This window comes from Triticum aestivum, chromosome 3B (assembly GCF_018294505.1).
Source record: "Triticum aestivum cultivar Chinese Spring chromosome 3B, IWGSC CS RefSeq v2.1, whole genome shotgun sequence".
Taxonomy (NCBI): Eukaryota; Viridiplantae; Streptophyta; class Magnoliopsida; order Poales; family Poaceae; genus Triticum; species Triticum aestivum.
The window spans coordinates 100,676,933-100,690,319 of record NC_057801.1 but is presented as its reverse complement, the minus strand read 5'-3'; positions in this window follow the sequence as shown (position 1 = coordinate 100,690,319).

Sequence of the window (13,387 nt, the reverse complement as noted above, 5' to 3'; positions counted from 1 at the left end):
ATCGGTAAACAAATGAATAATGTCAGTCTGGGATGGAGACGAAAAGGAGACCGCAACAAATGTTGTGTCTACAGGAGAGAGAGAGTAGTTTTAGTGGTATGACTCATATCTAGAGACATATAGGGTGTGTGAGAGAATCCCATAGAGAGAAATACAAACTGAAAGACTAGTGGAGGATGTGTGTGTGGCGGTGAAAAAGAAAGATTAGGTACCTAGTGATACCAGAGAACGGTAGAGGCGTGAGAGATAATGAAAACCATGTAATGTATAATGATAGGGAGAGTGGGACACTTCTCAAGGGAGATGTCGAGAGACCATGTTTGCGAGGATACGAGAAACATGAAGTGAGCGTGCGGGAGAGCTGGAGAAAAGAGAGTGATAGCTACATGAAGGAGCATGCATGCGAGAGAGATGGGCGTGAAAGGAGTGAACATAAAAGTGATCCAAATATTTGAATTTGAGATGATGATACATGTAATCCATACTAGAACCGAAATTGATCTATCAAACATGCATATTCATATGAATTCACGCGCATCTATGTTATTAATATGTAGATATTACTGGTCCATACATTTTAGTAGAACATAATTTGGTTTAATTTTTTTGAATTCAACCTTATTGTTTTCAGATCATTGTATTTGTAAATCATATTATACATATAAATGAGCAGAATTCTTTGTTGTGCTTTTGAAAGTATATATAAAAATATGATGTATATAGAATTTTATTCCAATCGAAAATGGATCCTGCCCAAAAGAAATAGAATACAAACGGGATTCGAATTGAGTTGGCACGGTAAACGTGCACTCTGCAAAATTTGAACAAAGCGGGGAAAGTCGCAGTAACCGCCCGAAACCAAAATCTACGATCGAAATTACTACTGCCTATCCCTGCCACGCAAAGCCTATCAGCTAGGTTTCTATAGGTTTCGATAGGAGTAGGTTTGTAATTTCACTCAAAAGTGACATAACTGCCTATCACCCCGATTCATACACGGTGGACGCCAAAACACACTGTCTCCTCGGCCGAAATCGACTCCCTCCCCAATTCATACACGGTGGGCGCCAAAAACAAACTCTCATCGGCAAATATTCAATGTATGCGAGATTAACGTCCTGTCCCCAACCGACTAATATTGCTGTTATGTAGGAAATTTGAAACGGGGGCTAAGTTTATAAATTTCCTCGCATTTGAGACAAGCGCGCCCTAAAGACATGGTTCCCCCTTTCCTCTCTACCTCCATTTCCCCATTCGTACTCCGTGGGCACCAAAACACCCTCTCCACCCCAGCTTCCTCCTTCTGCCACACCATCCACCGCCGTCCTCCTCCACCATGCCGGAGCTGATACCCCGATGCTGCCGTCCATTACAAGAGATCGACCTCTATCATCCACAGCTTCGGACCGGGATCCTTGCATCCCGTCCTCTCGCTTCATCCCCGCCATGGTCCACCTTGTCGGCACCGCTCCTACGACCGTCTCGTCCACCGAGCCCCCCGCCACTGCCTACCCTCCTAGATCTGCTTCCACGCTGCCGACAGCCATCGCTACCGCAACACCATCAAATTCTCCGTAGATGCATACACGATGCTGCACCAGAGGCAGTACTCTTTCGTATCTGCTCAACTTATTTATCGTAGTAAGAAAATAGATCACCACTGATTTACTCTGATTTCTTGTCCATCACTTACTTGCTAGTTGAAAGAAAACATTGGTTGCGAAGTTTCCTTTATCCGGTTTGCAACTTCAGATCTGCCATGGCACGCTTAACACTACACTACCAACGCTTATGATTTTTCCCTTTAATATTCCACACTAGTTAAAGCACAGTAGACTAAATTTCAAAATTGGGTTAGTCGATTTTTTAGAGCGGAGTTCGCCGGTGTGAATGAAGGGGCTCGGGTAGGGACGATGGTTGTGGGGGGCAGTGGTGGGGCCTCGCCAAATGAAGATAACTCGACGCGGGTGGGGGCGGGGGTGGGGGTGGCGGAGGAACACAGGCGGTGGGGGCCGGTGGTCCACCCGGCGGCCCGTGCGGTGTTTTGTATGAGAAGAATCAGAGACGAGGAAGAAGAAGGGTTAGGAGACGTAGGATCTTCATCCAACAACCTGAAATGGTTAAGAGACAACCGGGAGTTGCATTCTTAATGCGCTCTGGTTCATCATGTGTGGGCACTGCGCAACGAACATTTTTTTATCCAAAATCTACTTGCTCTTCTTTAGCATGTTCGTCTTCCGTTCTTCTTTAGTAAGTACTTTATCCGTTCCTAAATACAAGTCTTTGTATAGATTCCACCATGGACTACATATGGAGCAAAATGAGTGAATCTACACTCTAAAATGTATTTGGATACATCTGTATGTGATCAATAGTGGAAATATCTACAAAGACTTATATTTTGGAACGGAGGGAGTATGATAGTAGTACTATATGTTCCTTGTAGTGAAGATGAGCAGGGACATTTGCATTGTAGAGGTCTATACGGTCGGTTGTGATGGACACTTTGAACTCTTCGGGCCTCTTTGATTCATAGGGTTTTGTAAACATAGGAATAGGATTTGTAGTGGCCTGCCCACTTGAATCCTATAAGTATAGCAAGGAAATGCGGGGAGTCGTGTCGCCTTTGAGAGTTACAATGATATTAACAGTACCACACCTTCAGTTGAAGAGAGATGGTATCCGAAGCCTTTCGAGCCATACCGGCAATACTAGCACATATATCCCAGCAAGTTCCACTTTTCTGATTTTACTCTGATGCTTACAGTTTTCCCATTATATCTACACTATGATCTGTGTAGCTGCTTTGTGTCGCACTAGCAGCAGTCCACTCTAGAAGCCAAACACTGCAATGACTTACAAAATTTGGCACCAAGGCATTGAGAGCCATTCTGGATGCAATGAAACTCATACGCTCCCCACCTGTTGATTCTTGTTTACAATATGATCCTAATGACTATTCTAACCTCGAGGAGAACGGCAGATGGCCTGTCCTATTCACCCATCGAGGTGCCTGTTCTAATTTGGCAAGGTTTTATTGATTGCGCGTATCTTGCATATGTTGTATTGCATTTTTTCTACTTTCTTGCACCGCCATCTGCTTAGTTTACTTATCATATATGTCAAGATGCCATGCCCATCCATTATCAATACATATTCCATCTGTCATCATACCATGTTTTTCCACTCAAATGTTGTTCTTGTGCATCAGACATCAAAAAGGAAGAGGGTGATTGCCGAACCTGAAGGAGAACTAGCAAAGTCCTTGAAAAATGTGGTGGTGCCAGAGAAATCAGACATCACCCCACTTATATTGGCTGTACAACCAGTGACACAAAACGTAGGACTGACTCCAGCAGAGTGTACCCATACTTCACTAGCCACACCACTAGCCCCACCACATAGGACCTACACTCTAGCAAAAGGTATACCAATTTCAGTTGCCATAGCACCAGCCGTACCATAGAAACATCCAACTCCAGCAAAAGTACAGCAAGTCCACGGGCCGAAGACCTGTCCCAACTATAGAGACGGCCAATTCCGGCAGATTAGAACCCCATTCCAGTTATTCCCAGTTTAAAACACAATGCTTTCAATGTTGTTAGGGACTACATGCATATATTCCCATCATGGGAAGATTATAGTGAAGACAAACACCATTTTCACATCTTCCTGTCCAACTTACGTGTAAGTGCTATTATTCATGGTTACTATTTTGTTTTCCGCTGATTGAACACGTCAATGATTTACATTACATTGTTGTAAGTAGGCAAGGGTCAATCTAGATAGTCATGACGAGCAAATATTGCTTGTGCTTTTCAAGGAACCATTACAGCTGTATCGGTGTTACCTGAGGAAATCACACTTTGATGGCATGTCTATAAACGAATTTTCGGTGAAGTCTCCTATGCTAAATTTAGAAGACATTGAATGGAAAAACCTTGTTATGCACTTCTCTCGTTCCCAGGATGAGGTACTATCGATGAAATCACATGACAATTTGAACTTCTACTCACTACTAGGGAAAAGCCTATACACAGAATCTTAGCAGTAGCGCGGCTCAAAAAGGAGCGCCGCTGCTAATTAGTAGTAGCGCGTGTGCGGGAAACTCGCTGCTGATAACTTTTTAGCAGTAGCGCGCTCGGTGTAAACCGCGCTGCTACAAATATCGACCGGCGGTGTTCACCTAACTCCATTTAGCAGTAGCACGGTGGCGCAAACCGTGCTACTGCTACGGATGTAGTAGTAGCGCGCTTTTTCTGAGATCGCTGCTGCTAAATTTCAAATTGGCACACTTTTTTGTCCCTGTTAGCAGTAGCGCCGCCGCCCAAAGCACGGCTGCTAATTCCTGACCACCAGCGCGTTTTAGCTCCCACGCTACTGCTAAACCGCACCAACCCACCACCTTTTCCACACCCGTCCCTCCCCCCCCCCCTTGAGGGAGTGCTGGATTAGGGGGTGTCCGGGTGGCCGGACTATAACCTTTGGCCGGACTCCCGGACTATGAAGATACAAGATTGAAGACTTCGTCCCGTGTCCGGATAGGGACTTTCCTTGGCGTGGAAGGCAAGCTTGGCGATACGATATGAAGATCTCCTCTCATTGTAACCGAATCTGTGTAACCCTAGCCCTCTCCGGTGTCTATATAAACCGGAGAGTTTTAGTCCGTAGGACGAACAACAATCATACCATAGGCTAGCTTCTAGGGTTTAGCCTCTCTGATCTCGTGGTAGAGCAACTCTTGTAACACCCATACCATCAATATCAATCAAGAAGGCTAAAACTGACCGTCATGATAGTGCCAGAGACCGGTCACTGTTCACGAGGTTTTTTTTGAGTCCTTAAAGACTTATGCCTCTTAGAGCGAGGAACCGGACTTATCCGGCCTAGGCGTGGATAGCGCCCCAAACTCGATCTTCCGAATACTAGGGGCTTCGCCGAAATTTAAAATTGTAGAATTCTATGGCTAAGTGAGAGTGATAAAGCATCATAAGTCCGACGGCCTGGTTCGTTGTGCTGAGCGCCTCCCTATGTGGACCCAAGAATGGGAACAAGAGCGCTCAGGTTTATCCCGAACACCCCAGCACTCGTGGCATGGGGGTCGAAGTCAACGACTTGCATCTCTCAGATTTGATAAACGGCCGCACAAAAGGTAATATTTTAAATTAATAAGCGTTGCTTAACGCATATGAACAAAGTTTTCAGCGTACAGGATAACTGATGCGAGACTACTCAAAAATTACATCTTTAGTGCACTCGTCCGCTATACGGCGAGCACCCTTCAGGACGCCTTTATAATACATCTCGGGCGTGCGATACTTCTTGCCCGGCGGTGGCGCGTCCGTCAAAAGCTTCTCAGCGTCCAGCTTGCCCCAGTGCACTTTAGCACTGGCAAGAGCCCGATGGGCACCTTCGAGACAGACGGAGCGCTTGAGAACTTCAATCCACGGACACGCGTTCACCAGCCGCCGCACCAGACCGAAGTAGCTCCCAGGCATGGCTTCTCCAGGCCACAGCCGAGCTATGAGGCCCTTCATGGCCTGTTCGGCCACCTTGTGGAGCTCGACCAGCTCCTTCAGCTGGTCGCTCAGGGGCACCGGATGTTCGGCCTCAGCATACTAAGACCAGAACACCTTTTCCGTCCAGCTCCCCTCTTCGGCTCGGTAGTATGCGGCGGCATCAGACACACTTCGGGGCAGATCGGCGATCGCTCCCGGAGAGCTCCGAATCCGGGTAAGTAACTGATAATTTACTTTTATATTCTTGCTTTGCATAAAGAATGCCTTACCTGCCACTATCTTCTTCATCGCCTCGATCTCCTGGAGGGCCTTCTGGGCTTCGGCCTTAGTGGTTTTGGCACTCTCAAGAGCCAAGGCGAGCTCCGACTCTCGAGTCTTTGAGTCACGCTCCAAACTCTCGTGTTTTTCCATGAGAGCCTGGAGCTCTTGCCGCACCTCCACCACCCGCGCCTCCTGCTTCTCTGTCTCGGCGCGCTCCAGGGACGCACTGTTTTCGGCCTTGGAGACCGCCTCCTTCAGGGCCGCCACCTCGGCCGTGGCCCCTGCAACATTTAGGTTGGTCCTGTCATTATTTGCAATCAAGTATTTTTATACACATTTACATACGGTATTTACATACCCTCCTTGTTCTTGAGCTGCTTCTTGGCACGGCCGAGCTCGCTCTCGGACCGCTCGAGGCTTCCCTTCAATGCATTAACCTCCACAGTCAGTGCAGCAGAGGTCAGCAGCGCAGCCTGCATTCCCATATCGACATATTTTTCTTAGACTCCTGCGTATATCTTTTTAGATACTCAGCTCGGATTTTCTTTTCCGAACGCCGAACCGAGCATCAGGGGCTACTGTCTATGCGGTAACATTTTTATATGTTTTAAACACATACCTCGAAGCCTGTTAACAGACTTGTGCAGGCTTCTATCAGCCCGCTCTTGGCGGACTGAACCTTTTGAATCACCACACTCATAACAGTGCGGTGTTCCTCGTCGATGGAGGCGCCGTTAAGCGCCTCCAGCAAATTATCCGGCGCATCCGGGCTGACGGAGGTCGCCGGCGGCGTAGACTCGCCCTTCTTATGAAGGCGCCGCCTGTCGGACTCTGGAACCGTTGGTGGTTCCGGAGCAGTGTCCGGCCCTGGGCCGGACTTAGATCCCTCCAGGGCTTTGCTCCCTTTGGGCCTGGAGTCCGGGAGGTCACCTTGGGGCGCCTCCAGGACCACCTCCTCCTAGTTCGGTCCCTTTTGGGACTCCGCCTCGGCGTCGTCCACAGGGAGCGGGGAGGAAGCCGTCGGAAGTGAAGCGCTATTCACATCCGATGAATTCAGAGAGCCGCTCGACGAATCGCCAAGCTGAACTCTGGGTGGACTGCATAATTAAAATTTGGCATCAGAAGCTATGAAATAATGGAGGGCGCCATGAGTCATTCGGGTACCCGGACACTTACGATTTTGCCAGGGGCTTGACCCTGGATGGCCATTCCTCCCCGCCGTCTTCGGCATCAGAGGCATAGTCTGGCAGAAGGGTCTTCCCCTTCTTGGCCCCCTCGGCCTCCCAAGTTGGGGCAGCCTTCCTTTTCTTTCCTCCCCCCCGTTGGAGGGGGAGAGGCTTCTTCTTCTTATTCCTCCTCCTCGTCTTCCGAGGCGGAGGGTGCGTTAGGGTCGTTGGGCGATGAATCCGACACCACCAGGCGCCGGGATCTCTTTCAAGTCCCCGTGTCCTTCTTCTTGGCCTTCTTCTCCGGCACCACGTGAGGTGCCGGAACCAGCAGCTTCGTTAAACGAGCGTCCGCTGGGTCTTCGGGCAAAGGAGCCGGACAGCTGATCAGTCCGGCCCTCTTCTGCCAGTCCTGGCAAAGGGATGGGGGTTTAGATCCCGCATAAATTCAAATATATGGAAAACAGATACCATGTAATGGGAAAATTAGCTCACCGCGCTGGCTTGGCGCTTGGCGCAGAATCCGCGATCCTCGGTGACAGGAGGCAGGACCTCGGAGCTCTTGAATAGCACCTTCCATGCATCCTCGTGCTTTGTGTAGAAGAGCCGGGATAGAGTCTGGTGCTGGGCCGGGTTGAACTCCCACAAGTTGAAAGCCCGTCCTTGACACGGGAGAACCTGGCGGAAGAGCATGACCTGGACTACGGTGACAAGTTTAACCTTCCTGCTAATCAGGTCTTTGATGCAGGTTTGAAGTGTGGTCACTTCTGCCGAATTACCCCACAACAGGCCCGTCTCTTTCCAAGACGTGAGTCGTGTGGGAATGCCAGATTGGAATTCGGGGGCCGCTGCCCATTCAGGGTCACGCGGCTCGGTGATGTAGAACCACCCCGATTGCCACCCTTTGACGGTCTCTACGAAGGCGCCCTCGAGCCATGTGACGTTGGGCATCTTTCCCACCATGGCGCCTCCGCACTCTGCTTGGCGTCCGCCCACGACCTTCGGCTTGACACTGAAAATCTTCAGCCATAGGCCAAAGTGGGGCTCGATGCGGAGGAAGGCCTCACACACGACGATAAACGCCGAGATGTTGAGGATGAAGGTCGGGGCCAGATCGTGGAAGTCCAGGCCATAATAGAACATGAGCCCCCGGACGAACGGGTGAAGAGGAAAGCCCAGTCTGAAGAGGAAATGGGGAAGAAATATGACCCTCTCATGGGGGCCAGGGGTGGGGATGAGCTGCCCCTCGTCTGGAAGCCGGTGCGCAATGTCGTTGTGCAGGTATCCGGCTTTCCGCAACCTTTTGATGTGCCCCTCTGTGACGGAGGAGGCCATCCACTTGCCTCCCGCTCCGGACATGGTTGGAGTAGGTCGAGGTGAGATGTGCGGGCTTGGGCGTTGGTGATCGAGTGCGCAAGGACGAATAAAGCAAAGGAGGAAGAAGGCATGAATGGAAAGGGTAGATGCTTATCCCCTTATATGGGCGGCCAAACCTACGAGCCCCCACCGGCCTAATAAAACTTGCTTATCTCCCAAGCGCCGCGGTTAATGGCGCAGTTGGGTTACCCACACCCGTATTGATGAGAATCCCGGAATAAGGGGACACGATCTTTGCTTTGATAAGACGTGCCAAGGAAACCGCCTCGCTAAGAACGCTGAGGTGGAACGGCAAAATGAATAAAGGCTAGGCCATGGCATGATGTCACGCCGTGGAATACGTCGGTAGATTAGATTTGTGTAAATATTATTCTCTCTATGGTGGCATGTGGAAATTATTTTGCAGAGCCAGACACTATCCTTGTGTTCAAACATCTTCTATGAAGTATTCGGAGGAGGAACCCGCCTTGCAATGCCGAAGACAATTTGCGCGCCGGACTCGTCGTCATTGAAGCCTGGTTCAGGGGCTACTGAGGGAGTCCTGGATTAGGGGGTGTCCGAATGGCCGGACTATGACCTTTGGCCGGACTCCCGGACTATGAAGATACAAGATTGAAGACTTCGTCCCGTGTCCGGATAGGGACTTTCCTTTGCGTGGAAGGCAAGCTTGGTGATACGATATGAAGATCTCCTCCCATTGTAACCGACTCTGTGTAACCCTAGCCCTCTCCGGTGTCTATATAAACCGGAGAGTTTTAGTCCGTAGGACGAACAACAATCATACCATAGGCTAGCTTCTAGGGTTTAGCCTCTCTGATCTCGTGGTAGATCAACTCTTGTAACACCCATACCATCAATATCAATCAAGAAGGCGTAGGGTTTTACCTCCACCGAGAGGGCACGAACCTGGGTAAAAACATCGTGTCCCTTGTCTCCTGTTACCATCCGCCTAGACGCACAGTTCGGGACCCCCTACCCGAGATCCGCCGGTTTTGACACCGACACCCCTCCTCTCTTCCCTTCCCCCTACCTCCCCCACATGCTCCCACTATCACTCTTCTTCTTCCTTAATACTTATCCCCCATTACTCTCTCTCTTCTATCCACCTTTCTCTCTCTTCATTATTACTCCTACCTAACTACACCACCTCCATTAATGCATCTCCTTTCTCTTTTTCCTTTCCCCTCCACTAGTTGAAGTTGTCTCCTCCCAAATTTAGTTAAGTGACCTATTTTGCCCCTAACTAGATCTATCTTTGTCAAGAAGAGCTTTGTGCACTTTTGATATCCCTACAACATCATCTCCACCGTGTGCTCGATCTCGATCGAGATAGAGGTGATGAAAATTTCATGCTTTTGCAAAATGGAAATATGTTTATGTGTGTGTGATATGTTTGTGTAAATTGTGTGTGTGGCATGAGGTGACGCCAAATTGTGCTTTTGAGTTGCCTATGTTTTGACGAAATGTCGATTTATTTCTGTTTCGGCGAATTCCGGGCAAACTCTAGATCCATATATGTCCTATTTTTAGGGAAGGTCATGCCAAACTTTTGTATGACTTTGATGCATGCATGCATTTTTATAATCAATTTGTTTATTATTACCGTGTAGAGTTGATGATGGTCAGTGGAACGATGGTGGGCAGGTGGTTGCGGTCGGCGGTGCAGGACATGAAAGAAAATAACCGGATAGAGGTTTTATGTCCGTGTCGAAAATGCAAAGGAATAGTTTGGCTCGACCCCCATGACGATGGTCGTGTCGAAGCGCACCTGCTCATGACTGGTTTCATGGATGGCTATACTCGGTGGATAATTGAAGATGAGGATGATGATGTTGAGGATGCCGACGGGGCAGGCAATGATGACACAGGGCAAGACGAAGAGATGATCGACAATGGCGGCGGGGAAGAGGCCGGACATGGCGGCGGAGAAGGGGCCGGACATGGCAGAGGAGAAGGGGCCGGACATGGCGGCGGAGAGAATGACATGGACTCCACGCTGCAGATTTCGTCGGTACTAAGTTCAATCGTGCGGGACCCTCATGTTCAAGCATTGCTTCACAAGGAGACGAGTACTGAGAGAGTTGCTTCTAGAGAGGAGGCTAAGCTAGAGCAACTGGTGGTAGACTCGAACACTCCATTGTATGATGGTTGCAATTCCGAGGTGACCCGCTTGAGTTTCACGCTCCAACTCCTGAAGACGAAGGCTAAAAACAAATGGACCGAGACTAGCCTCGATGAGTGTCTCATGTACCTGAAGGACGGTCTTCCCGCGGGTAATCTATGTCCTACTAGTGTTGATGAGCCCAAGAAGATCGTGTGCCCTCTTGATCTGCCACACGTTAGATACCATGCATGCATCAACGATTGCATAATTTATCGGAAGGAGCACGCGGAAAAAACAAGCTGTCCGGTGTGCAATACTTCTCGATACAAGAAGGCCGGGAAGAAATGTCCCAAGAAAGTTGTATGGTACTTACCGATAACTCCCCGTCTCTAGAGGTATTTTGTAGATCCCAAGGAAGCAACGCTAATGCGCTGGCACGCGGAGAGGAAGAAGCCCGACGATGGAGATGATCCGAAGCTGAGACACCTAAAGGATGGAAGCCAGTGGAGAGCGTTGAACAGGTTGTATCGGTATTTTGAATGTGATGCAAGGGACATCGTTCTCGGTGCATGTACCGATGGCATGAATCCTTTTGGCAACCAGAACACCAACCATAGCACATGGCCCGTGTTTGTATGGATGTACAACCTCCCTCCTGGTTGTGCATGAAATCCAAGTACATTCACATGAGCATGCTTATTCAAGGGCTGAAACAACCAGGAAATAATATTAATTTGCATCTGGGGCTACTTCAAGAGGAGTTAGACACATTATGGAAAACACCGGCCAAGACTTGGGACGCCGGAGCCGGTGCTGAAGGTATGGAAGACGAGGTCTGTGTTCTGGGACTTGGAGTACTGGAACAAACTCGATACACCTCATTGCCTTGATCAAATGCATATCTTTAAGAATGTCCTTGAGAGCTTGCTCGCAACATTGATGAACATGCCGAATAAGACCAAAGATGGGACGAAGGCAAGAAAAGACTTGCAAGATTTGAAAATCAAGGAACATCTGCACATGCCTCCCCGTAAAATGTCAGACGAGACAGAGACGGAGATAGAGGCACGGGAGAAGAAGGGCAACAAAAATAAAGAAATAGGATTATTGCCCCCCTTCTTGCTTCACCTTAAGTCAGGCTGAGATCAATCAATTCTTTAAGTGTCTAACCGGAGTCAAAGTTAGTTCCGGTTACTGTTGCAAGATAAGAAGATATCTAGACACGGAGAAGAAAAGGTTCAGCGGGATGAAGTGTCATGACTGTCAAGTGATGATGACGCAGATACTACCTGTTGCCCTTAGAGGGATAATGGACAAGCACTTCCGTGACACGCTTATTGGTCTCTGCAACTTTTTCGATGTCATCTCTCGAAAGTCGATCAGTGTGAAGCAGCTCCAAAGGCTACAGGAAGAGATCGTTGTGATACTGAATGAGCTTGAGATGTACTTCCCACCCGCGTTCTTTGACGTGATGGTGCATCTGTGTGTCCATATTGTGGATGACATAATAGACCTGGGGCCGTCATTCTTCAAAACATGATGCCGTTTGAGAGGATGAATGGGATCATCAAAGGATACTTTCGTAATATGTCCCGTCCGAATGGAAGCATCGTCCAGGGCTATTTGGCACAAGAGTGCATCTCTTTCTGTGAGAATTTTCTATATGGCGCAGACCAGCCGCCTCGTGTTAGTGTTGGTTTGCCCGTTAACAAGCACGATGGGAGGCTCGAAGGAGACGGTCACTGCAATGGTCGCAGGGAACTGCACGTGGCATACTCAGATCGATGCAGCGACTTTGACAGAGCAAACTTGGTAGTGCTACAACACCTAGATGAGGTAGATCCTTTCGTGGCACTGCACAAAGAAATTATCGCAAAGAAGTATCATGACCGGGGGGTATGCAGGACGGACACCGAAGTTACTAGAGAGCACAACTCCACTTTCCTGCATTGGTTCAAAGAGCATATTATTTCTAATCCCCCGGAGGAGGGCTCTAAGGACGGATTGCTCATATACGCCTTAGCACATGGCCCCTCGCCCAACCTCGTAACCTATCAGGCATATGATATCAATGGATACACGTTCTACACGGAGGCCAAAGATATGGACAGTGATGATCAGAACTCAGGGGTGACAATGGAATCCATGACCGACAGCGACAATGGCGCAACTGAATGATTTTATGGAAGGGTCGAGGAGATCTGGGAGCTTGACTACTCTGGACTGCACAACACGATGATGTTCCATGTCAGATGGGCTAAGAATGTCGAAAGAGAAAGCCGGATTTTCACTACCATGACTATACCCGACGTGAAGAGCGCTACCGTGAACGCTATCGCAAAAAAGGAGCCATGGGTACACGCTAAGCACGTGACACAATGCTTCTTCATAACTGACCCGCGCAATCCCAGCCGTGTTGTCGTGAGGAGAGGCAAAAGGAACATAATTGGAATGGATGGAGTCGCCAACGAGGAAGACTATGATTAGTACGGCAACCCAATGAGGGAAGATGACGATGATGATGAAGTATACGTCAAAAGAAGAATCAATACTACATTACCTAAGAAAAATCGTACTCCATGGAAAAGGCAAAGAAACTGAAGGTAGTAGCGAAGGTAGCGAAGGAAAACTGGCAGTAGCGAAGGTAGTAGCAGCGCGTTTTGCCTAAACCGCTACAGCTACTGAAGTTAGTAGTAGCGAATTTCGTATAAAGCGTTACATCTACTGGAGGTAGTAGCAGCGCATTTTGTCCAAATGCATTACTGCTACGTCTACTTAACCCAAAATTCTCACTCTCCCTGCTTCATCCCGCCTTTCCCCCCAAATCCCCACTCTCTCTTCCCCCGTCGCACCGCCGCGCCCGACCCGGCCCCAGCGCTCGCCCCCGACTCCGGCGCCGGCGCTAGTCCCCGACCACGGCGCTCGCCCCAGACCCGGCCCACACCCCGACCCCGACCCCG